Source organism: Physcomitrium patens, chromosome 4 (assembly GCF_059467195.1).
Source record: "Physcomitrium patens ecotype Gransden chromosome 4, ASM5946719v1, whole genome shotgun sequence".
Lineage (NCBI taxonomy): Eukaryota > Viridiplantae > Streptophyta > Bryopsida > Funariales > Funariaceae > Physcomitrium > Physcomitrium patens.
This window is the reverse complement of record NC_143413.1, coordinates 14535707-14560996: the sequence shown is the minus strand read 5'-3', so window position 1 is coordinate 14560996 and position 25290 is coordinate 14535707.

Below are 25290 nucleotides of genomic sequence, written 5' to 3'. Positions count from 1 at the left end.
TTGGGGTTTATAACAAACTTTGAGATAGCATTCCCTTTTGGTTCTGTACTATCTTGCGATATCTTGAGCCCAGAATCTACACTTCCCTTTTTGTTATATGCCATTAAGGCTTTCTCTTGATACAATAGATCAACAGTCTTTTGAGGTTTCCATCTCATAACAGGATCGAGATAAGATTGAGAGTGTGTGTATATTAGACCATCATACTTATTCTCTTGAATTTGCTTTTCTAGTATCTGATGCTGTTTAGAGAATGCAGAGAATGTCTTAAACATGAAATGCCTCTTTGCAACTACTAATCTCTTCTTGGTAGCTTTGTTGATTGCCAAACACGCTTGAGGTATCATTCTTACTCTTTCGATTAGTGGCTTGTTACCAACTACTACTCCATCTAGTATGATAATATCGAATGTATAGTATACATCACCAACAGCTTTTGTATCGAAGAGAGTAAGCAGATTACAATCATGAATACCTGACTCGATGATCGTCTCTTCTCCTTTAGTTGATATAGCATATACAGTTGCTTCATAGCACGCAAGGAATGATCTTGTACCATCGAGCTTTAGAGATATAGATCCTCTTAAAGAGTAGTTCCTCGCAAGTTCTTTTACTGTTATATCGACAGGCTTTGGAAACTTGTAGCTTCAAAGGTCAAGACTAGGTACAAGCTTGTTGATTAGTTTGAATATTTGTGAAACTGTAGAAGGTCTGATACATTCTAGTGTGAGTTCTAAAAGCTTATTCTCACAATCATCATGTAGCAGTTTAAGTTCGATTTCGTAATGAGTATGTGCTTTAGATACAACTCTTGTCGAGTCAATCTTGAACTTGTTATAGCTTATCATACTTCTTTCTTTATTCCTTTTAATTCTTAGTGCCATCCCTTCTTCCTTGTGATGCCTTCGCTCAAGAGATAATACAACCTCTGCATTGAACTTAGGAATTATCCTTGATGATATTTTTTCTTTGATAAAGAATTCAAAGTTTATTTCTCTGACTATAACAGTACTGCTATCTTTTACTGAATATAGTGTCTCCTCTGTGGTCATAATGTTATTGACTTTTGGAAGTCCTGTAAATTCCTTCTCTATTACGTCCTTTAGTCTGATCTCGATTTCATATTCGTACCCTTCAGGAGACTTAGCAATCAAGTCTTTCTTGGACTTTATAAACTCTATTAAGAAATCCATGATGTATGTATTCACAGAGTAGAATTGAACATTCCAACAAGTACCTCTATTAGCTAATTCATTTATAACAACACCATGGAAGAATTCATTCCATCATATCGTGTTGTATCAGATAGTAGCTTTGTTGACAATCTATGGAAGAAAAAAGAGTTTTATGAGATAAGCAAAATAAACAAATCAAGACTATATCCTCATCAAGAGTGTGTAAGAAGATTTATGTCACCTGAGATACCATATAATAACTTATTGCTGTTCCATAATGTTGAGTCAGGAAAGATATTTACGTCTATAGCAGTTGTTGAGTCTCATAAATCATGCAAAGAGAGAGCACTCGTACTCGTAAGAGGTAGAACATCTGCTGATAACTTTAAGGATCAGATTCGTAAGTGGCCAGGTGGAGAAGTAAAAGACTATGAAATAAAAAAGTATATATCTTTTACAAATAAGCTAAAGAGATTAGATGATAATCAAGTAATGTCAAGCTTCAGTAACAAGGTAATGATAATAGATGAAATTCATAATTTGAAACATTCTATGTCAGACCTTGATGCGGAGACTGTATGTGGTCAAATGTGGAGATTATCTCACCTTGCTAGGAACTGTAAGATACTTCTTTTAAGTGCAACTCCTATGATAGACAAAGTTGAAGAGATCCTATCTATTCTTAATTTGATACTTGATGTTGATCATCAATTTGATACATCATTCTTTCCTACTGAAGATGACTTTAGAAGAAACATAACAAGTAGAATATCATATCTCAACAGTAACCAACACATGGCAAAAGTAATAGAAGAAGGAGTAACTCTAGAAGGTTGTTCAGTCAAGGTTGTTCCATCTTACATGGATGGATATTAGCTTGAAGCATATAAGAAAATAGATATTAACAATCTTGATGATAGTGTGTACAGAAACTCCATATACTGCTCTTTAATGACCTTCTCGGATGGAACGTATGGTGCTAAAGCATTTACAAAGATTGTAAAAATCAAAAAAGATAATAAGATAAAGTATACACTCAATGAAGAAGTTGTACAAAGATTAAGAAGAGACAACTTGCACTTGTACTCTTGCAAGTACTCAAAGATGCTAGACATAATAGAAAGCAACAAAGACATGCTAGCATTTGTATTTTGTAAGAAAGTTAAAAGGACTGGATTGATCATGATGAGTTGTATATTCGAACTCTTTGGATACCAACTATACGATGGTGAAAACATCGATGAGATCAAGAAGGGTTTGCGATACACATTGTATACAGGAGATACGGTTGCTTACTCCAACCTAGAAAAGAGACTAGATGGGTTTAGATCTCCAAAGAACAAGTATAGAGAGTATATCAAGATATTACTTGGTAGCAGAATTAGTAGAGAGAATGTAAGCTTGACCAATGTAAGACAAGTGCATATTGTTACTCCTTATTGGAATAAGTCAACAATAGTACAAGCAATTGGAGGAGCAGTAAGGAGTCAATCACATGACCTTTTGAAGGTTGAAGAAAGGTCAATACATGTTTACAGGCATGTAACTCTTGCAGGTAAGAGCAACAAGTGTGTACCGTCTGCAAGCATAGATATGTACAAATACTTAATCTCAGAAGAGAAATCAAAGCATATAGAAGATGTAGAGAACGTTATAAAAAGCTCCTGCATTGATTATTATTTGAATGTTGATACTACAACAGTAAAAAATGGATTTGGTGATGATATATCAACATATCTCTTATGGTACTGCAGTGATATAGAAGCTTCTATATAAGAGATTGTCACTGGATCAACAGATGCTCTTTTGATAGGTGCCATAAGCACATTGTTAAACATCAAGAAAAGCGTAGTGAAGGCCTTAATTGGAAAAGGCATTAGTCTTGACAATGGAACAAGAATTAAAGAGATAAAAGATATGATATACTTAGATCCAGTTACTACTTCTAATAGAGATACACACTTATTAGATTTCAAACAACGCATCAATGTAAGCATTAATTACTTTACAAAAGTAATATATGAAGACAAAAGAGATCTTATATATGTGGTGTCATCAATGACGATGTCGTAGAAGGTGTATTTACTTGAATCAGCAATACTAAGTGGTAATAGGAATGTTAGTTTGTTCTTTGAGAATTCCTTCAATTGTATCAATGACAAGTACTATCACATACTGTCGTATAGAACTGCGGAAGATAATTACTCATACTCTTTATCTTCAGAATCCTTCAAAGCATGTATGAAAACGAGGGTGTTAGATGGTACTTGGACAACAATAAGCGCAGAAGATGAGCTCGACATAATACAGAGGATAATATCAAAGTCAATGCACTCTAGAGAGATAATGGAAACAAAGCATAAGATATATGCTATATTCTCTAATTGAGATAATAGGTTTAGAATACGTAACTGTTTATCTGAGAATAAAGAAAGGACGCTTAAGGATCTAAGAAGTATCAACAGAGGTAGATGCATAGATTCACATAGCGGATCTATGATGATGGACATATTACTGTACTTACTTGCATATGAGATTGAGCAGGAAAGCATTATAGATATTATAGGACCTACATTCTATAATTTCTCAAATCAAAAAAATCTCATAAATATCAAAAAGATGCATACCATAAAAGCATTTACGGATTCAAAGTATGATAGTCTGCTATTACTTCCTTACAACGTAAAGCAGAAATTATATGGATGGATAATTACAAGAACCAAAAAGAAACTTGCAGATATTATGATCAAGATCTTAATAGAGAATGATATGTATATAGTCAACTGATAAATAATACGATTTCATAATATATATTATCAACGTCAACCAGTCATGGCCTCTAAAAGGAGAGTTATATATGATTTGAACCCTTTGAATATAATGTTCACACTTGTAACAGATGCATTCCAATCTTATGGATCAAAAGGAAAGTCCGCAATTCCATCTGCTAGAAAAAGAGTTGATATATCATATAAGGCGGAGAATGGAATAGAGTATCCTTTCATACTAGCACCAAAAGGATGCATCTTCTATTCCTTTGGAATACAAGATGATTCTTTTTTAGGATCTAGTAAGAAAAGAAGCAAGAGTATGTGCATTAGCATAGGTGTAGAAGATAATAAAGATACCAATGAGAATGCATTCTGTGCTAACATACATGCAATATACGATCGCTGTAAAGAAAATATCATGAAGCATCCCAAGGAAGTTGGTATCAAAGTATCAAAGGAAACAATAGATGATATGTTCAAGCATCCATTAAAGGAATTCACAAAGGATGGTGCCACAACAATGCGGATGTATGCAAAGCTTATTGTAAGTAATAAAGATTCAAAGGTATGGACTGCATTCTACGATGCAAAACAAAACAAGATGGATTCTAAGTCCCCAGAAGGAGTTCATTGCCGAATGTATCCTGCTTTACTCTTTGACTCTTTGTACTTCTAGTCTAGTAGTAGAGCTTCCCTGCAGTGTAAGCTTTGAGAAGCTATAGTAGAGATAGTAGACAGAGCTACTCCATCACTGGATATGAGCTTGTTAAAGATGAAAGACGAGAAAGAAAATATATAAAAAAAATATTTTTTTACTTTTGAAGGAACTGAAAACTAATATGTGTGTTGTATCATCCATGACGTATATTTCATATATTTCTCTTTAGTTTAGAACTTTGTATCATGGCTCAGAACAAAAGAATTATGCTATTCGGAAGAACGGGATCTGGTAAATCAACTCTTGGCAACATGCTATATAGTCGCAAGATTAACCCCGAAGGTAGTTTTGCTATAGGAGATAGCTTCAGAGGAATAATGGCAGAGGTAGATCATAGACATTGCAATGGATGGATCGTGATTGATATGATCGGTATAGAGGAGACGTCAAGAAGCACATAAGCAACAAAGTAGCAGTTGAGCGTCTCTCTGAATTTCTTAAAGACTTAAGATATAATTATTCCTACATTGTATATGTTGCTAGGGCAAGAAGAATGGACAAGATTCAAGAAGTAACTTAGAACATCTTCAAGCGCATATTCAGAGGAGGTGAAAATAACTTTGTTGTAGTATTTACTACAGCAACAGATAGGTGGTTGTCAAGCAATATGAACCAAATCAGAAAAGAGTTCGATAGTTGCAACAAGTTCATAGCAGTGGATTTGCCACCTATATCAATCGATGAAGGTACTGAAGTAATCAACTCTAAAACAAGGCTCAAATCCATAAACAAGCTTGAGACTACGCTTAATAGTTATAACATCAGGTCTTTCAAGCCTGAAATATCATCTATGACAAAGACCCAAGTAGAGGTGTTTTCAGGCAATCTCCTTCAAGAAATTGCCATGTTTACTCTAACAATAGTCACAGAGATTATAAGTAGTCCTAAGACATGGGTATTGGATCATGTCCTAGGATCCCTAATGCTCTATGATAAAAAAAAGAATTATATGAATATAACATATAATTCTTTTTTTTAATTCACTAGAACAAGTTTTAACTGCTGTAATTTACTACTTTTGCGATAGCACTCGATGCTTAGTATTATTAGATAAGTCTTCTATCTTTGATTGAAGACTGTTCTTGTGTGCTTGTGAGCAATTGTCTGAAGATAGCTTACTATGGTGTATAGGTCGCTCTTGATTTCTTTGTCTTGATATCTTATACCAATGCATTGCATTATTTGCGATAGTCTTTATTTTGTGTCCGTACTTCGCAAGCTTATAGAGTTATTCAAGATCTCCTCTTACTTTTGTTTCAATAACTTTTTCCTTCTTTATGCGAGCAAAATCATTCATTCTTGCTACATTACTTTTGTATCTATTAAGCTGACTTTTGAGTCTCACAACTATCACAGCGATGGCCCTCGGCTCATGACTATCACAGTCTGGGACCTTAATTAACTTCTACAACTCTTATATACTTTCCTTGATTCTCCAGATTCTAACCGTAATTCTGTAATTAATCACTTTTAACAACTAAAGCACTCATCTGTCCTCCTGAATTTCTTATTATATGAATTATTAATATATTTTATCAATATCTTTCAAAAATGAATTAATATCTATTCTACACTTAAGACACGAAGTTAAACTCAAACCAATGAAAAGAAAGAGGGTATTGGGAATTACCCTAAATATGGAATCCTATGATATTTTGAAGGATCTGGATGCTATACGACCTTCTATTTCTATGAAGCAACTTCTAGCAGTGTCGTATTACATGCTTTCCTACTCGAGAATGTACCGGGCATCTGGCTGTAGGAGATAGTATGGAGATTCGCTAATATTCAAGTAGTTTATCAATTTTTGACTGTTAGAATATAAACGATTGGAAGAATATATCGTAAATCTATACAAATATCCTTTGACTGCTCGCCAAAATCCTTTTTACCCTAGCCGATAGGTCTCTAGACATTACAGAGAACCTCAAACAATCCAATCTGCTAATCTTTGATATCGCTTTACACTCACGATCTTATATCCACTGACTGTCTTGTTAGATTAACTCCAAAAATTTTCATTCACTCCACATATTCAATCCTATAGATACCTTTTTAATTCTTCAATCACAGACGTAACTTCGATTTCACAAATCAGTCAAGAGTAATCACACCCACTTCATTAAAACCTCGATTCACAAGTACAACACATCAAACTTTCAGCATTGATCGCCAGAAGTCTTCTCCAAAATCCTATAAAAAAAATCCCAATTCTTTGTCTTTTTCTCCCCCCGAAGCATGAAGCTAGCTCTCCCACCCTTAAAACCTTTATTCTCTCCCTTTTATTTCATAACCTATCCTCTCCTTTAATCCTAACTCTCCCCTCTTTCAAACCCTAGCCACTGAATTTCTTCAATCTTCCGTCTTGGATCCAAAATTGGCTCCGCTGTTCGAGCTTTCTCTTCCATTTTTTGCCTTTTAAAAGGTTCTTTTTTCAAAAACAACATTCCTTGAAATGGCACAGAGAACACGACAGCCTCAAACGGAATCGAAACTCCTATAATCGGGACCACATTGAGTCGTCCAACCAAATCAGGTCTCAAATTGGCTAAGAAGCCCGTAGTAAGACCTGGATGTTCCCGTAATTAGATCAAATTGCTCCTTCGCGTTAGGCTTGCTCAATCATCGATTTAGTCCTTTCGATTGTGTTGATTCCCACTATTCGACTTGAATGGAGCATTTCATTACTGGTAAGTATGCCCTGATCGACTATGACGGGGTGTCTGAACTGGTGTCTGAATATTGGCACTGGAATGGGTCGTTGCTCCCAATATTCGAGGTAACTGAACATTAATAAAAGTCCCCTTTTTTTATATTTTCACAATATACTCGTGTTACAACATGACATCCACCTCCTCTGAACCTGTGCATCCTCCAGTATGCACCAATTTATCCAATTGTTGTATGATTTATAATATATTTTCTACGTCTTTGTCTAGTTCGTCTTCATCACCTTCATTATCCAAATCACTTTCATCTTCTTGCTGCATACCTAACTTGTGTAATTCTCCTTCAATATTATATAATCTTTTTCTTTCTTTTCTTTTAAAATCATCAACATTTTTATACATAATATTTCCATTCTCCAAAATACCAATAAAACTCGCATCAAAGGCACCTTCATCTCGCGAGAGTACCTCCTCTTTTGTACCTCCATAATCTCGCTTTATAGTGGTACCTCCCCAAAATCCTTATATCCTTCAACAATCTTTGGCAATGGTCTCTCCCTCAACCTATCTCGATTCCGTTCATGGTTAGGAGGTACTATTAGAAATTGTACAACTTTCCTCCCAACTTTTCGACCCTGGCTTTATCAAGCAAAGGTCAAGAACGATTGGGGTTGGGGTACTTTGACAATTGGCAAGGGCGTAGACAAAATGGTGTTACAAATGTATCCAGTACACTATTACGGGGAGTCTCAATTACCAGCATCTGAATTAATGTCGGACGATGACCTTAGCTCCGATGATGATATAGTAGCACCAATTATGGAGGCACTCATGGAGGCAGCACTACACTTTAGAGTGGTATACCAATAAGGAGGTCCGAGGGAGTACTTGATATACCTGACGGACTTGAAAAACTCGGATTATGTTAGTATTGATTGGATGATCAAGTATGATGTGCACCATGTTAGTACCCTGGACACAGGATTCAGTACTTCATACATGTCAAACTTATTGACTGACTTCAAACCAGCGTGGAGGTTGAAACAGAACATCATCGTTGCACCTTTATGTCAAACTATTAACTTGGCGACCACAGCAGAACCTCAGACAATTAAGATCTACGAAGGTATCAAGGAACAAGAGTTGACCTGCTGGACCGAATTTTTCTTGCATCATAAATCCACTTTTGCTTAGACTTATGATGATTTAAAAGGTATTCCCGCTGAAGTCTATGAGCATCGTATCATTTTAGAGGAGAATGCTAAATCGGTACGGTAGAGGTAACATAGCCTTAATCTTAAATATTCCCTCATGGTGAAGGAAGAATTAGACAAGCTTCTTATGGTTGGTTTTATTTACCCAGTCTCAAATAGTAAGTGGGTTTCTTCAATCGTGATGGTACCAAAAAAGAATGAGAAAATCTGAATCTATAAAGATTTTTGAAAACTTAATGCGGCTCACAAGAAAGATTACTTCCCATTGTCCTTCACGGATAGTATATTGAATGCTGTAGTAGATCATGAATGTTATTTTTTCCTAGATGGATTTTCCAAGTATAATGAGGTTCAAATTGTAATGGAAGACCAGCTCAAGACGACCTTTACTATGGATTGGGGTACATTCGCTTATCGCGTGATGCCTTTTGGATTATGTAATGTCTCAGCCACGTTTCAGAGAGTGATGACTCAAGCCTTTCAAAACTATCTCCGACTATTTATAGAAATCTTTTTAGATGACTTCTCTGCATTCAATACAAAACAAGATGATCTTAATTGTCCCAGCAAATGTTTAGCTCAGTGTGCTAAGTTTGGGATATCATTGAACTTGGATAAGTGTCAATTCAATGTTCTGTCAGGAAAATTATTGGGACATATCGTCTCTAGCCATGGTATCGCTACGGATCTAGACAAAGTAACATATATAATGAACTTGCCTAGACCAAAGACAGTCTCCAGTGTTCGAGGATTCGTCGGCCATGTGAGTTATTATTGATAATTTATTCATTTATTTGCAGTTATTTATCAACCTTTAACAAACTTACTGAAGAAACCTCCATTAGATGGGACTAGTCCCATTTGGACCATGGAGTGTACCGTGGCCTTTGAAGCATTGAAGTCAAAATTGGTCTCTGCATCAATATTGGTGGCTCTTCATTGGACCGAGTCCTTTCATGTATATGTTGATATATCCATTGTGGCTATTGGATCGGTGCTAAGTCAGAAGGATGACCAGAGTCTGAATCATCCTATCAATTATGTTAGTCGACAATTGGTGGCTGCCAAACGTAATTACACTACTACTAAATGAGAAGCATTGGGTATGATATACTCGGTTCAAAAATTTTGACACTACTTACTTGGGTATCCATTTGTCTTTTATGTGGATCATAATGCCCTCAAATACATGATTAATAAGCCTCAATTGAGTGGACGCATTGCTCGATGGGTGTTATTACTTCAAGAATTTAATTTTATTATCAATGTATGATCAAGAAAGAAACATGCCAATGTAGATCACTTATCTCGATTGTCCAATATCTTAGGTAATGAGCCTATTAATGATGCACTTCCTGATGCACAGTTATTTGCCATCAAAGTGATTATAACCACCTATAGTGAATTGATTCAATATCTGACATTTCAGACATTCCTACCTACATATAGTGAGAAACTCAAGAAACGAGTGATTTTAAAAAGTGTACCATATACGATGATGGGAGACGCCTTGTATAAGCAAGGCCGGGATGGAATTCTACGCCGTTGCATCTTTCCCAGTGAAGTACAATCAATACTATAGGGATGTCATTTGGATAGTTGTGGTGGACATGTTGTGAGAGACAGTACTGCTCGCAAAGCTTTAATGGTCGGATATTGGTGGCCGAATATGTTTTTTGATGCGCACCAATTTGTTTGTCATTGTGATCCCTGTCAACGAATTGGTTGATCCACGGATACTTCTGCGATGCCGTTAGTACCAATCTTGGCACATGCACCATTTGAGAAATGGAGAATTGATTTTTTTGGACCCATTGCACCAACATTGAAACATGGACAAAAGCGGTATATTTTAGTCGCCACGGACTATGTAACTAAATGGGCGGAGGCTATTGCTATCTGCAATGATAATGCCAGTACGGTGGCCACTTTTCTATATGAGAATATTATTACTCGATTTGGATGTCCGAAGGAATTGGTTAAGGATCACGGCATCCATTTCATAAATGCTACCATAGCAGCCTTGATGAACACATACAAAATCAAGCACAGGAAAACAACACCATATCATCCTCGGGCCAATGGGCAGACGAAAAAGACCAATGGTATTCTATGTAAGATTTTAACCAAAATAATTTCGGGCATGGAAACGGATTGGGATACTAAATTATTTGTAACATTATAGGCGTATCGTACTGCATATAAAGTGAGTACCAATTCCACACCATTCCAATTGGTGTATGGGCAAGAAGTAATATTACCAATTGAATTGGAAGTTCAGAGTTTGCGTATTGCATTGGATGAACGTCTTGGAGATAAGGAATCACTCCAATATCAGTTGTTAGAGTTGGACAAATTGGATGAAATACGGGCTACAGCTCTCTTCAACATGGAAGCAACTCAAAAATGGCGGAAGAGTTACTATGATAGTAAACTGCGTCGGAAGAGTTTTATGTCCAATGATTTGATATTGTTGTATGATAGCAGGTTTAATCATTTTTCGGGCAAATTTCAAATTCGCTAGCATGAGCCATATCATATGATTGAAGGATTTTTCAATGGGTCTGTTCAATCAGAGGATTTCATGGATCATCGATTCAATACCTGCATAAATGGGAATCGATTACGATTATATCATATATAAAGCCCGGGACGGATTTTTAATTTCTAGAAGAGGTCACGTCGAATGTACTTAAGATAGACCTAATTAAGTGCATTAGGGTGTAGAGGCAGCTGAAAGGATAGTTAGTAATTACTAATGTGTCAGATGGGACGGAGGTGAAAAACGGACAGTAGGGATAACATGTTGTCATTATCACCACTATGTAAAAGAATAGGAGTGGGGCACCCATTTACGGTCATTCTCAGGTATCGCATTCTATTATTGTTTCTTTTTAGCATTACAATTTTGAGTGTTTCAGAGTACTGGAGCGTAGTATTGACAGTTAGAGCTTGAAAGAGTGTACGTCAGGGCGATTGAGAGTGCAAAGAGAGCTACGAAAAGAGAGGAAAGTGGCCAAAATGAGAAATTTAAACGTAATTTAGGACCACCATTCATAGTAATCGTTACCAATATGGAGCCTATGAAGCTGGAGATTTGCTCAACGTCAAGGAGAATACGAGATTTTTGAAATGCACAAATGTTTCAGTTTTTGCGAAGGTCACATAGTTTGCCTTCAATTAATGTGCCATTAGTAGAAGAATACATTGCGAACTATGACCCACAAGTTGGATCGAGCGTAGTACAAGGACGCGTTATCGGTATTGATGGAAAGATCTTCAAAAAAATACTGTTTCTTCCAGTTGGAGAGATTGCGGTGGGTGCTGAGGAGTCCAGTGACTTTTGACCAGGAAGTTATTTCAAAGGTGGAATGTCATTGTTTGAGAAGAACCAAGGTTGGCAGACAGCTGAGGCAATTATACAAGAGCTCATGGAATGGTTGCACTTCGTGCTAAGGCATCTAGGATTGTATTGACACAACACATATATGTCAAGACGGTTAATGTTTGCAGTGGTAGGGACATTTGAAGGGAAGGTATTTAATTGGGCAACTTATGTAGTAACCCGTATTCATGCAGAAATGGGAGCCAAGCGTAAAATAGAGAAGTTTACAGCGTTGCTATGTTCTAATTATGTGTATGTTGTGATCGCATATACATTGCGGTAAACATCGCTAGTAGAGAGAAGTTCTGAAGTAGTGCCAGTGCCTCCGCAGCGAGAATGGAATTCATTGGCACAGAATGTCAATACAACGGAGGTAATATATGAAATTGGAGAATCCAGTCGTCCAATGGCACCAAAAATGAATCCAATTCGTTCGATGGTGGAGGAAGAGAATGAAGTCCTGACGTTGTTAGATATCAATGACTTAACGTTTTCATAGGGCCAACTATCGGAAGGTGTACATCTTAAAAATGCTCTATTGAAGTACATTTCACAAATACATTGTAGGATACGAGCATTGGATGTAGAATGCAGTAGTAAACAAGAATTAGAGGGAAGCAAAAAGGTGATATCGAAGCAGATCCAAAGAATTGAAGAGCAAGAATGGATCATCTAAGCAAATGTGAAATCCAAGCTGCTATTATAGCAAAAAATTGGGAAACAACAGGAAGCTTGGGATAAAGAAAGAGAATGTTGTCGTATTACGTACTTTCTTGCTCGAGAACGCATCAGACATCTGATTGTAGAAGGTAGTATGGAGATTCACTAATATTCAAGCAGTCTATCAGTTTTTGACTATTGGAATATAAACGATTATAAAAATATACCGTAGATCTATACAGATGTCCTTCGACTACTCACCAAAATCTTTTTTTGCCCCAGCCGGTAGGTCTTTAGATGACACAGAGAACCCCGAACAGTCCAATCCGCTAATCTCTGATACCGCTTTATACTCACGACCTTGTATCCATTGACTGTCTTGTTAGATAACTCCAAAAATTTTCATTCACTCCACATACTCAATCCTATAGATACCCTTTTAATTCTTCAAGCACAGATGTAACTTCGATTTTACAAAACAGTCAAGAGTAATCACATCCACTTCATTAAAATCCCGATTCACTAGTACAATACTGACTTTCAGCAACGATTGCCTCTGTCTTTTCAAAACCCTATGAAGAAAAAGAAACCTCAATTCTCTGTCTTTTTTTTTCCCTTTGAAGCATGAAGCTAGCTCTCCCCTCCTTCATTTCTTAACCTATCCTCCCCTTTAACCCTAATTCTTCCCTCTTTCAAATCCTAGCCTCTGAATTTTCTCAATTTTCCGTCTTGGATCCAGAATTGGCTCCGCAGTCAGAGCTTTCTCCTCCATTTTTTGCCTTTTAAAAGGTTCTTTTTCCAGAAACAACGTTCCCTGAAACAGCACAGAGAACAGGACAGCCTGAAACGAAATCGAAACCCCCGTAATCGGGACCACATTGAGTCGCCCGACGAATTCAGGTCTCATATTGGCTAAGAGGCCCGTAGTAAGACCTGGATGTTCCCATAATTGGGTCAAATTCCTCCTTCGTATCAGGCTCACTCAGTCATCAATTTAGTCCTTTCGATTCGGTTGACTCCCACTATTAGACTCGAACGGAGCATTTTGTTACTGGTAAGTATGCCCTGACCGACTGTGATGGGGTGTCTGAATTGGCCCCTGAATATTGGCACTGGAATCGGTCGTTGCTCATAATATTCGAGGTAACTGAATATTAATAAAAGTCCCCTTTCTTTATATTTTCACGGTATACTCGTGTTACAATACGACAACACATGGTAGAGACTCTTAGCCAAGAACTATTCTGGGCTCACAGTTATTCAATTTTGGAACTGGAAAAAGCGAAAGGTCAGTTGATAATAGAACGAGAAAAGGCCGAGTTATTGGCGCAAGACAAATTGGTATTGAGTGATCAATACAGATATAAAACGGAGTGGTTAAGGACTAAAATTGAGGCCTTGAACGTCGAGGTGAGAAGATTGACAGAGGATTTAGTCAATATTGGTCAAACAGAAGTATCGACGTTGCCAGTTTTTGAAGTTCCAAAAGAGAGGAGTCACTTTCAATGCCAGTTGGAATTAAAAGATGCCCAGATCCTGAAATTGGAAGCTCAAGTCCGTGAACTGGGCGAGTACAATGAAGACCTTTTAGCTCAGTTGAGGCAAAAGCCAATGGAAGGATCAGAGGAGGACAAAGATTTGGAGTTGGAACTGGAATTGGTAGAACCAATAACAGATACTGCGGCAATTGATTAATTAGATAGGCCAGAGGGATCGCAATTTTTGTAGAATTTTGTTAGATAATTTTTAGATAGGTATCAATTGAGTGTTTGTGAGGACATTGCACAAATAGGAGTGAGGCTATGTAGAATAGATATTAATTTATTTTTAAAAGATATTGATAAAATATATTGATAGTCCATATAATAGGAAATTGAGGAGGACAGATGAGTGATTTAGTTCTTAAAAGTAATTAATTATAGAATTACGGTGAGAATCTGGAGAATCAAAAAAAAGTATATAGGAGTTGTAGAAGTTAATTAAGGTGCCATCGCTATGATAGTTGTGAGCCGAGCTAAACTTGCTACTACCTCTTTTCTTTTGTTTGTTATTTTCTTTGAATAAGAGGATTGAGAGTTTTTGAATATTGTGAAGTGAATTATGGAATAGAAATGTAATTGGTATTATTTGAGAAGAAGAAAGATTGAATGCTGAAATTTGATTGTAGTTTAGCAGAGAGAATGAGTCCGTGTTTGTATGAAACACCGTAATGTGAATGGCAGTTTTGTGTGAAGAATTCCAGTGATTGAAATGAGGGTAATTGTATGCTGAAAGCTATGAGGGCGCATTATTACAATTGGAGATTATGAGGGTGAATATATTGGTGGAAATAGTAATTATTAGTATGACTGAATTGTTGTAAGAAAGAGACCGATAAGGTGAAGGAGGAGATTATAGTTTCCTTGTGTATTCAGATATTGGAAATAGAGATGATACATTCAAGAGATAATTGATTGTATGACCCTAACATGAATGCTTAAGCAACTAGTCATTCCCCATGTTTGAATCTCCTTATACGAGTTTATTTCTATTAGATTAATTTAGAATAAGTAAAACGATCAATCACACTACTTAATTTCTTATTAAAATAACCACTACCTTCTCCAAATATCTTTTTCAAACTTTCCAACCTCCTCAATTTATATTATTATCCTTGAATAAGTATATTGATTGAATTGGAGGTAAAAATGGTGGATTTTGAAATATGCTGAATTGGCCCTTATTAACAAGTAATTTATGCTATTCTATGGAACCAATTTTGATAGAATTGGTAATTTATGCTATTAAAAAAGTATCCAATGGAGTACCCAATTCTTTTGAATCTCCTCCACTTGCAATTAACGAACTCAAGACATTTGTTGGACTACTGATAAAATTTTTTGCAAGTATTCTTGGTAATTTTTTTAATGATATATATGTATAAAATATTACAAGTCAGTCAGCTTTTGGGTATGCTCAGATATACCAACAGCCATGTAACTATGGCTTAATCCAACCTTGCTGATGCTTCCTTTTAACTTACGTTCTTACTCATTTTGTAACAATTTTCTTGCTTGCACTCTTTCTTATCTTTCTTTTGTCAAGCGTATTTTCTTTACTGTAATGTTTTCATTATTAATAATTATAATCTTTCAGTATATATTATTGAATTTGCTTCGTAACTGCCATCCAACTACCCTTTCTCTTCTCTTTCGAATTAATTTCAATTTTATAACTTCTTTGTGCAACATCCAAAACTACTTGTTTGGTAGCTAATTCCTAATACTCAATACTATTGTCAATCTTCAATAGTGGCTCCAAAATGTGGTTGTTGTTTTACTTATTCTATAAATTCTTTTCAAAATAAAGCTATAGAGGGAGATTCAAACACAAGAAAAGACTAATTGCATGAACTTATACGTTAAGGTCACACAATTAACTATATTCCAAACTACTAAAAATACCAAAAAATACTACAATACTTTCTTCCATTAACAACACTCCTTCATCAACTAATAACAACATTGTCCAATCCTGCACTCCTAAAAGATCCATCAAAACACACAAATTTCATCTAATACCAAAAATAACAATCTTCTACTCCAACCAATCTTACTTCACACAATTTCTATAATCCCAAACTTCTTCTGTCGAAACACAGACAACTCTCAATTAACAACAATCATAATCTTCCATTCAGAATCAATCTTCCATAGAATCTGATAACAAAATTCTAATATCTTTTCATAATAATTCAATCACACAGTATTTGAATTACATACTCAATATCTCATAAATCAATCTTTGATTTATTCTAAAAATTCTCTTCACGATATTCAGAAACTATCTATTGTTCTTCAACTACAAAAAAAACAAAGAGAAGAAAGAGGTAGGACTAAGCTTATTCCGACTCATGACTATTATAGTCTCATCCTTTTAATATCTTCTTCAACTTACTTATGCTTTACTTCTAAAATTCTAGATTCTAATCATCATTCCCTACTTAACCATTTTTCACAACTAATTCAATCATCCGACCTACTAAATTGACAATCCTAGGATTGATTAATCTATTTTATCCATATCTTACAAATACAAATTTCTATCCATTCTATACTTATCATAGCTCTTCTTCTTGCATGCTAAGGCTTTTTGAAAAGCTAATAATAAAATATAGTTTCTTTTGAATTCTTATATTAAAAAGTTGGAAATTTAAGAAATACAATAGAAAACCTTGAATTAGTCTTGAATCTTACTACCTATAAATTCTAGCAACCTCTCTTCTCTCAAATTTTTTTTGATCTCCCTCTTCATTATTCTTCTATTTGTGTGAAATAGCTTGTTGAAAAGATAACAACAAGATCCAGCTTTCCACAAAATCTTAGAATAAAAATAAGAAAATACAAGAAATGGCATAGAAATCCCTAATCAATCTTGAATCTTGTTGCTAAAAAGTTCCAGCATCCTCATCTTTACAAATTTTCGTAGATATCCTACTTCACTGCTATATTTTTTATATGCTATAGCTTGTTAGAAAGCTAAAAATTCAATCTAATTTCTTTAAAAATTTTAGAACAAAAATATGAAAATTCAAGAAATGCAATGAAAAACCTTGAGCCAATCTTGAATCTTGTCATTCAAAAACTCTAGCGACCTCCCTTCTCACAAATTTACTTGGATCTCCTTCTTCATAGCTCCATTTCTTGTGTGCTAAATCTTGTTGAAAAGCTAATAATGTAATCTAATTTACCTAAAAATTTTAAAACAAAAAGATGAAAATTCTATAAGTGGCCTTCAAAATCTCAAACCAAGCTTGAATTTTGTCTCTTTTAAAATTTCTAGCGACTTTTTTTTCTACTCTTTTTTATTCTAGTTCTTCCTTTTCCTAAAACAAATTAAAATCCTTGATGCCATAATTTCCTATTCCTAATCTTCTTCCAATATCTATTTTGAACTACTATAGAACCACATATCTTTTCTAAAAGACAATGCCATCTAGTTCAAATAATCCATTCAAGACAATAATTTCATATTCTAAATTCTATTTAAATTTGTATTAGCATTATATTCTTCCTCCCTATAAATAAAATAAATTATCTTCTAAATATCTTTGATATGTTTAAATTAAGTATATCATAATAATATGAATATTGAGATATCTTTTCAAGTGACTTACTTAATGGCATGTCACTTGATTGAGGTGCCTTCTTCAAACTAGAACTATTGCTTAGGACCAAACTAACAAGTCAACCAATTTATTGCCTAGCAACAAATGAACTCAAAGAATTATGAAAGACATTAGATTAATCCTTGGAAAAAGATCTCATTTAAAAAAGTACATTGCTATAGAGAGTACATGTATTCTTTGCACCCAAAAAAAAAATGGTGGACTTTGGCTTGTATTGACTATTGAGGCCTCAATAAGTAGATTATCGAGAATGCATATCCACTTCTATGGATGGATGATCTTTTTGACCAACTTTGAAATATAATTATTTTTAGTAAATTAGACTAATAAAATGGCTATTGATAGATATCAATTATAAAAAAAGAAATAAAAAAGATGGCATTCCGTATGTGTTATAGATATTTTAAAGGACTTATTTTATCTTTTGGCCTTATTAATGATCTAGTCTCCTTCATGGATTACATGAATAGATTATTTTGAGACCTTTTGGATAAGTATGAAGTTGTCTTTATTGATGATATCCTAGTCTATAGCAAAATCTTTCAATAACATGAGCAATATTTATGAAAAGTGCTACATTGCTTAGAAGATAGTTACTTCTATTGCAAGAAATCAAAGTGTGAACTTTGGAAGTCAAAGGCCATCATTTTGGAGCATGTAGTATCCTCCAAAGGCATGCTTATAGAGTATAATAAGATGAAAGCACTACAAGATTGGCCAACCTCTAAAGATGCATTTAAAGTCCGCTTATTTTTAGACCTTATTGGATATTATTGCTATTTTATTTGGTAATTTGTATACATTATTGTATCACTAATAAGTCTATTGAAAAAGGTGCCCTATTTGGATGGAAACTAGAGAAAAAAAGGACTTTTAATAAGTTGAAGGAAGCACTCATTACTGCTCTTATATTACAACCATATGATTCCAACCTTCTTTATATACTTGATATTGATATTTTTGACTTTGTTGTTGGTACAATCCTTCAATAAGACTTTGGTTGGGACCTTCAATCTGTGGCATATGAATTACACAAATTCAAAAGAATAGAGCATGATTTTTATGCACAAAATCAATAGCAACTAGCAATTATATATGCCATAAAGATGTGACAACACTATTTGTTGGAAAATCTAATGATTGTTTGGATTGACTATTAGTCCTTACTATATGATTTTGTATTTAAAAAATATGAAATTATGATATCATTATAAAAAGAATAATTATAGCTCTTTGATATTTAGCTTGAATATAAGCAAGGATGACAACATATTGTGTCGGATATCTTATCACAAAGACTAGACTTGAAGCCTAAATTTAAAAAAAGTTAGAAGTTATTATCATTAATAGTATTATTTTAAATCTAATTAGAAGAGAAAAATGAAAGAAAGCTATGTGTCAAGATGCTTATTTTAAAATGGTTATCGATTAGCTAAAAATAAATAATATATAATATCAAGATTATCATCTCAATGATGGCTTATATTATTTTAAGAAGCAGATTTATGTACTTGATGATGCTATAATTTGGATATGCATATTTTAAGAGGAACATGACATTCCAATATCTAGACATCTAAAATGTAAGAAGACTTTAGAACAAATTTCAAAGACTTGATTTTGGACAAATTTTGATCATGATATTCAAGCTTTTATATGCTCTTACAAGTCATGTCAACATAATAAAATGTACAATGTATCATCTCTTAGGCTATTAAAGCCAATTCTATTATCTATGACACTTTGAAAATAAGTGACTATAGATCTCATTACATGTTTGTTGTAAATGCCTCACAATCATATCATAGTTGTTGTCTTTGTAGATTAACTCTCAAAGCAACTTTACTTGGCTGTAATGTACTTTGATATTGATGCCTCAGCACTTACATAGGTCTTCTTTGATATTATCTTTAATTACCATGGATTATATCATGTCATTATTTCAGATCAAGATCTGTACTTCATAGAGAGTTTTTGGCAGATATTTTTTAAGCTATTAGGTACAAGATTTGTCATGTTTATAGCCTTTTATCTAAAAATAGATAGACAAATAAAGAATATAAATCAAACCTTAAAAGATATACTACGAGTATTCATGGCAGTTTACTATAATAATTGAAATGAATATTTGATGCCATTAAAATTTGCTTACAATAATAATATTTAAGTATTAGTCATTCACCATTCTTTTTTAATATTAGTCAACATCTAATTATGCCAATAATTCTCCATTTTTATATCAATACCAACAACCTAACAATAAAAGAGTTTTTATTATAGCTTATAACAACCTTGTAGGATGGATGGTACTGCCCCTTTATTACACAAAATCAACAAAATTAGTACACAGATATCCGCTAGCAATACAAGACCTTTTGGAAGGGTAACTAGGTTTTATTTTCCAATGCCAACTATTCACTTGCTATGTCAACTGAAGTTTGTAAGCTGATACTTTGATTGCTTGGACTTTTTTGCATTTGTGAAGTGATTTGTGATGTTGCATATTGCCTCAAGCTTCTACTACATATTTGGATCTATGTCATCTTCTATATTTTGTAGCTCAAGGAATTTCACATTGAACTAAGATTCTTCTCAAACCAACACCAATCACCACTACCACCACCACTAAGTTTGATTGATAACCAATAAGAGTATAAAATTGATAATATTTTGGAGCATTGCTATCTTTATTGTAGCAATAGATGTCTATAATTTTAGTAAAAAGTCTTATAAAAAGGTTATTCCATCCACAATGTAACTTCAAAATCTACACATAACCTCATCTATTATCAAGAAATAATTTAGAAATACCATTAGAAGCAAAATGAGGACATTTTGCATTAATAGAAGAAGATTAATTATAATGGGGCATTTATATTATTAATGTATAGAGATAGATAATTGGAGCCATTTTTAAGAAGTTTCTAAAAGTTTCTAAAATTTGAGCTAAGTTAATTATCTATGTATGATCTACCATAGAACATTCTAAAAGACCTTAGGATAATTTTTTAGATAGGATCTACTTCTAAAAACTTCTAAAAATAGTAGTTACTTAAATAGGGCCCACCTCTAGAATCTTCTTAAAATCAGATTATCTTCGTGGACTCTACCATTAAAGATACTCTAAAAAGTTTCAAGATGGTTGAATAAAGTATAAATAAGATTGGCTAAGACTATTTGAATATCTGGTCAAGTATAATTTTGATCTCTTTTTTTTTAGTAAATTTTGGTTGTATTTATTTTATTTTATTTTATTCTATTCTATTCTCTTTTGTTTTATTCTATCTTTCATATTTCATTCTATTTAATTCTATTTAATTTTTTTCAAGTTTACTTTGTCCTATGTTAAGATAGAATTTATACTGCTATAAATTGGAAGAGTTTGGATCTTAGAGAGAATTTAGTTTTATTTCAGCAATAAAATTTTGTAATTTGGAGTTCTAATTGAGAGGATCATCTCCAATCATATACAAAAGACTAAAAGTAAACCTTTATGAATCAATATCTCATTTCCTATTAATATTAATGTAAGAAATTAATTCATCTAACTTTCTTTTTGGATAATAAATTCTTGGGTCAACATATATTTTATATATATATATATATATATATATATATATTATTTATTCTAATCTTTTAGTATAGTTTTTGTAATGATGTATAGTATTTATTTATGTTATTGAGTACAAAGCTAATGTTAGGTTGTTTCCAAGATAAGTTTGAACATATTCTATATTTTTTATTTCAAATTTAAATAATAATTTTTTCAAACTTTAAATATTTATTTTTATTATTTTTTATAATAATAAAATTATCTATATATGATAATAAAATTATGTATATATTTTTATGATAAAATATATAAAAATTAGAATCTATAAATTATTTTTTTAGTAAATTTTTTTATGTAATAATTATTTTTATAATATTCTATTGTATGATAAGAGAAAATATTTCAAATAAATATTTTTCTTGTTACTATTCAAATCCGTAAGCAATAATTCAAGCTTTATATTTCTTAAGATTTTCTTCAAATTCATTTTTCTTTTTGAAGATCTATTTGTATGTTGTGGAATTCTTTCCAATTGACAATTCACGAACTTTCTATGTATCATTTTTCTTTATACTTTAAATTTCTTGTTTAATAATATTTTTTATTTTTTATTTTTATTTATTTCAAAATAATCAATTAAATCTAGTTTAACATATAAACTTAATGACTAGTTGTCTCTGAACTTAATAAAGATGGTCATTACTTCTCCATTTTTCTACAAATAAAGAATTGTCCAATTTAAGCAGATAAAACATATGATATTGGTGAATGCACAATAGAAAAATATTTCTTTACTATTTCTATTAGTATTTATAGGAAAAAAGATAAGTCTTTTGACTCTATGTGTTGATTTTAATATTATCCAAGTTCTTTTTCATCTAGATTTGAAATAACATCTCTACTTATATTGGAGTGATATCTCTATTTGTATTGGAGTAACATCTCTACTTGTATTATTGATTAGTATAGAAAATATATCCTTAAGGTTTTCATCATCATTTGATTTTTTAAAGATTTTGATATCTAATTATTGATTTATCAAAAATAACATCCTTGCTGATATTTATTTTTGATAAATCAATAATTAGATATCAAAATCTTTGTAGGATCATAAACCCAATAAGCTTTGCTATTGAATTCATATCTAATAAAGATCTACTTTTTTGTTTCACTATCAAGTTTTGAACGTTATTCTTTTAGCACATGTAGATATATTATACAACCAAAAGTCCATAGGTCATATAGATTAGGATTTTTTTTATAACATAATTCCATAGGTATCTTTCTATTTTCGGTATTTATTGGACATAAGTTTACAAGATAATATATTATGTTAATGGCTTTAAGCTATAAGACTATAGATAATTTTTTTATAAAGCAAACTTCTTTATTTTTTTTGATAATGTGCCTCTCAGCAACTCTATTTTATTGAAGGCTCAATACTTAAATAAATTATCTTTCTATTATATGTTTTTCATAAAAGTCTTGGAATTCTTGTCATAAAAATTTGCATCCTTTTTTTTTTTTTTTTTTTTTTTTTCTTAATATCAATAGTTTTTCACATGTTTCATTTTTTTTTTTTTTTTTTTTTTTTTTTTTTTTGTCTTGAATATGCAGAATTTGGAGAAAGATTTGCTTTTAGATTTAAGAAAGTAAATTCAGATTCTTTAAGAATAGTCATTAATAAACATAGTAAAGAATCTACTACAACTAATCGAAGATTTATAAATAAGTCCAATTAGATCAATATAAATTAATTATAATTTTTTTTTTTTTTTAGATTTGTTGAGACTTTGTTTAGAAATACTTTTTTTTTTGTATTGATGACCAATATTACAAGCCTCACATACTTCTCTAGATACAATGTTATAAGAAGGTAAGTCTCTAATTTCTTTTTTTTTTATAAAGTTGTTTTAAACTTAAATAAGCAAGATGTCTAAACATATTATGCTATAATTTGGATATTTTTGTAACAATAGAATTAACTTCTAATATGACTTAATTTATAAAATACAATTCATCATTAAGTTCTCAAAATTTAATAAAAATGATACTTTGTGCTCTTCTTTAATCAATAATCTAGTACTTGTCAATTGAGAAGATTATAATGATTCTTTTGTTTGTAAAAAAATTCATTAACAACAAGTTTTTTTTTTAAAATAGGTATAAATAGAAAATTTCTTATCTTCTTTGATTTTCTATTATTTATTTTTACAATAATTTATCCTTATCCAAATATATTATATGATTCATTATTAGTACCTTTGATTTTATGAAATTGGCTTGTTAATTTACAAAAAATTAATATTGACTTGTTACATATTATACAACTCTACTATCAAGATATCAATTGAAGTGTTTTTTTCTTTTTCTTTTTGTGGTTTCAATAAGTGTCACTTCTACTTTTCATAACGTTTCATTTTATTTAAAATTTGATGAATTTTCTTCAGCTTCAATAATACTTAGTATAAGTTTATTGATATTTGGTAGTAACTTTCTAAACTTATAATCTTTAGTCATGTGTTTTGGCTTTTTACAAATATAGCAATAGATTAAATTCACATCATTTTTAGAATAGAGACTTCTTGTAATTTCTCTTCTTCTCAAGAATGAATGCCTTTTTTTCTAAGCACTTTGTATTGGGATTAAGCTTTTACATTGAAATTCAAAATAGTTTGTATTTAGATGGTTGAAATCCACTAGACTACTTAAATACTTACATAATATTGTTTTATCTTCCACAGCCAGATGTCCAGTGCATTCTCAAGCTAGATAGCACATAATACAATATAAATAGTGAACCCGACGTGAAACGCTTGAGGTAGGAGATATTGGAATTCTTTTATTTTTATTTTTATTTTATAGAGAACGAGAATAAAAATTTTGAAGGAGCTTTGGGAGGAGCTTCAAGTGGAGCTTCTAGTGGGGTTTCTTCTAAAACACAAGGTATATATATGGATCTATCCGTTGCTAGTAAGTTTCAAGCCTTATCATTATCTATGCAGTAATAGCAAAGCAATGATTGTAAAGAAGCTTTAGCAACCAAAGCATTGTAAGCAGTGGTCAATAAAATTGATCAATTTGATGGAAGGAATATTTCAAAGTATTTAAGATGTTATGTTCAAAAAATGGAACTAAATCGGGTTTCTGAGAAGAAGATGGTTGAATTATTTGGACTTGCAATGATACCGGAAATAAGAGAGCATATTACATCAATTATGGAGTATTATGGAAATTCATGGGAGATTTTTTTACATACATTAAAAGATGAATATTTCTTGGAGGACACTGATCGTGTTACTAAGAAATTATTTCTAGAATGGATTCAGCGGCCTAATAAGAATTTACAAGCAACAAAGCTACTAAAAAAATTTGAGAGGCAATATTCTCAATTATCAAAGGTAGAAATTTTGACATTAGAACCAAAAAAAAGTTTGAATTATTTCTTCAAGCTGCTGATGGAGAATTACAAGAGAAATTAGAGTTGCTTCTTGAAGACAAAGAAGAAGATGAAGGATTGACAATAAAGTAGAAACATATTAAAAATGCGATGGATTTGCTTATAAAAAGAGGAAGGAGGAAGGATAGAAGTAATATTCCAAAAGCAGTACAAGCACCTAAAATTCCAATACATACAACACAACCAATAATGCCTATTATTCAACTTTCAACATCTTTATGAAAGAAAGGAGATATGGAAATTGAAGAAATTATACGTGGAATGCGAGATCTTCAAATCAAATTGGTAAGACTTAAAGAACATACTTCTACAAATAATTTGAAGAATATTTCAAAATAAGAGTATATACAAAGATGTATCTGATGTGATGATGCTTCACATACTAGGAAGGATTGCAATGAATTTAATAATATAGGACAACAAGGAGTTATTTAATAGAATGATAGAAAGATTGCATTAAAGGATACAGAGGATTTTCTTGAAAGTAATTTTGGCAAAGGAGATATGAGAGCATTGAT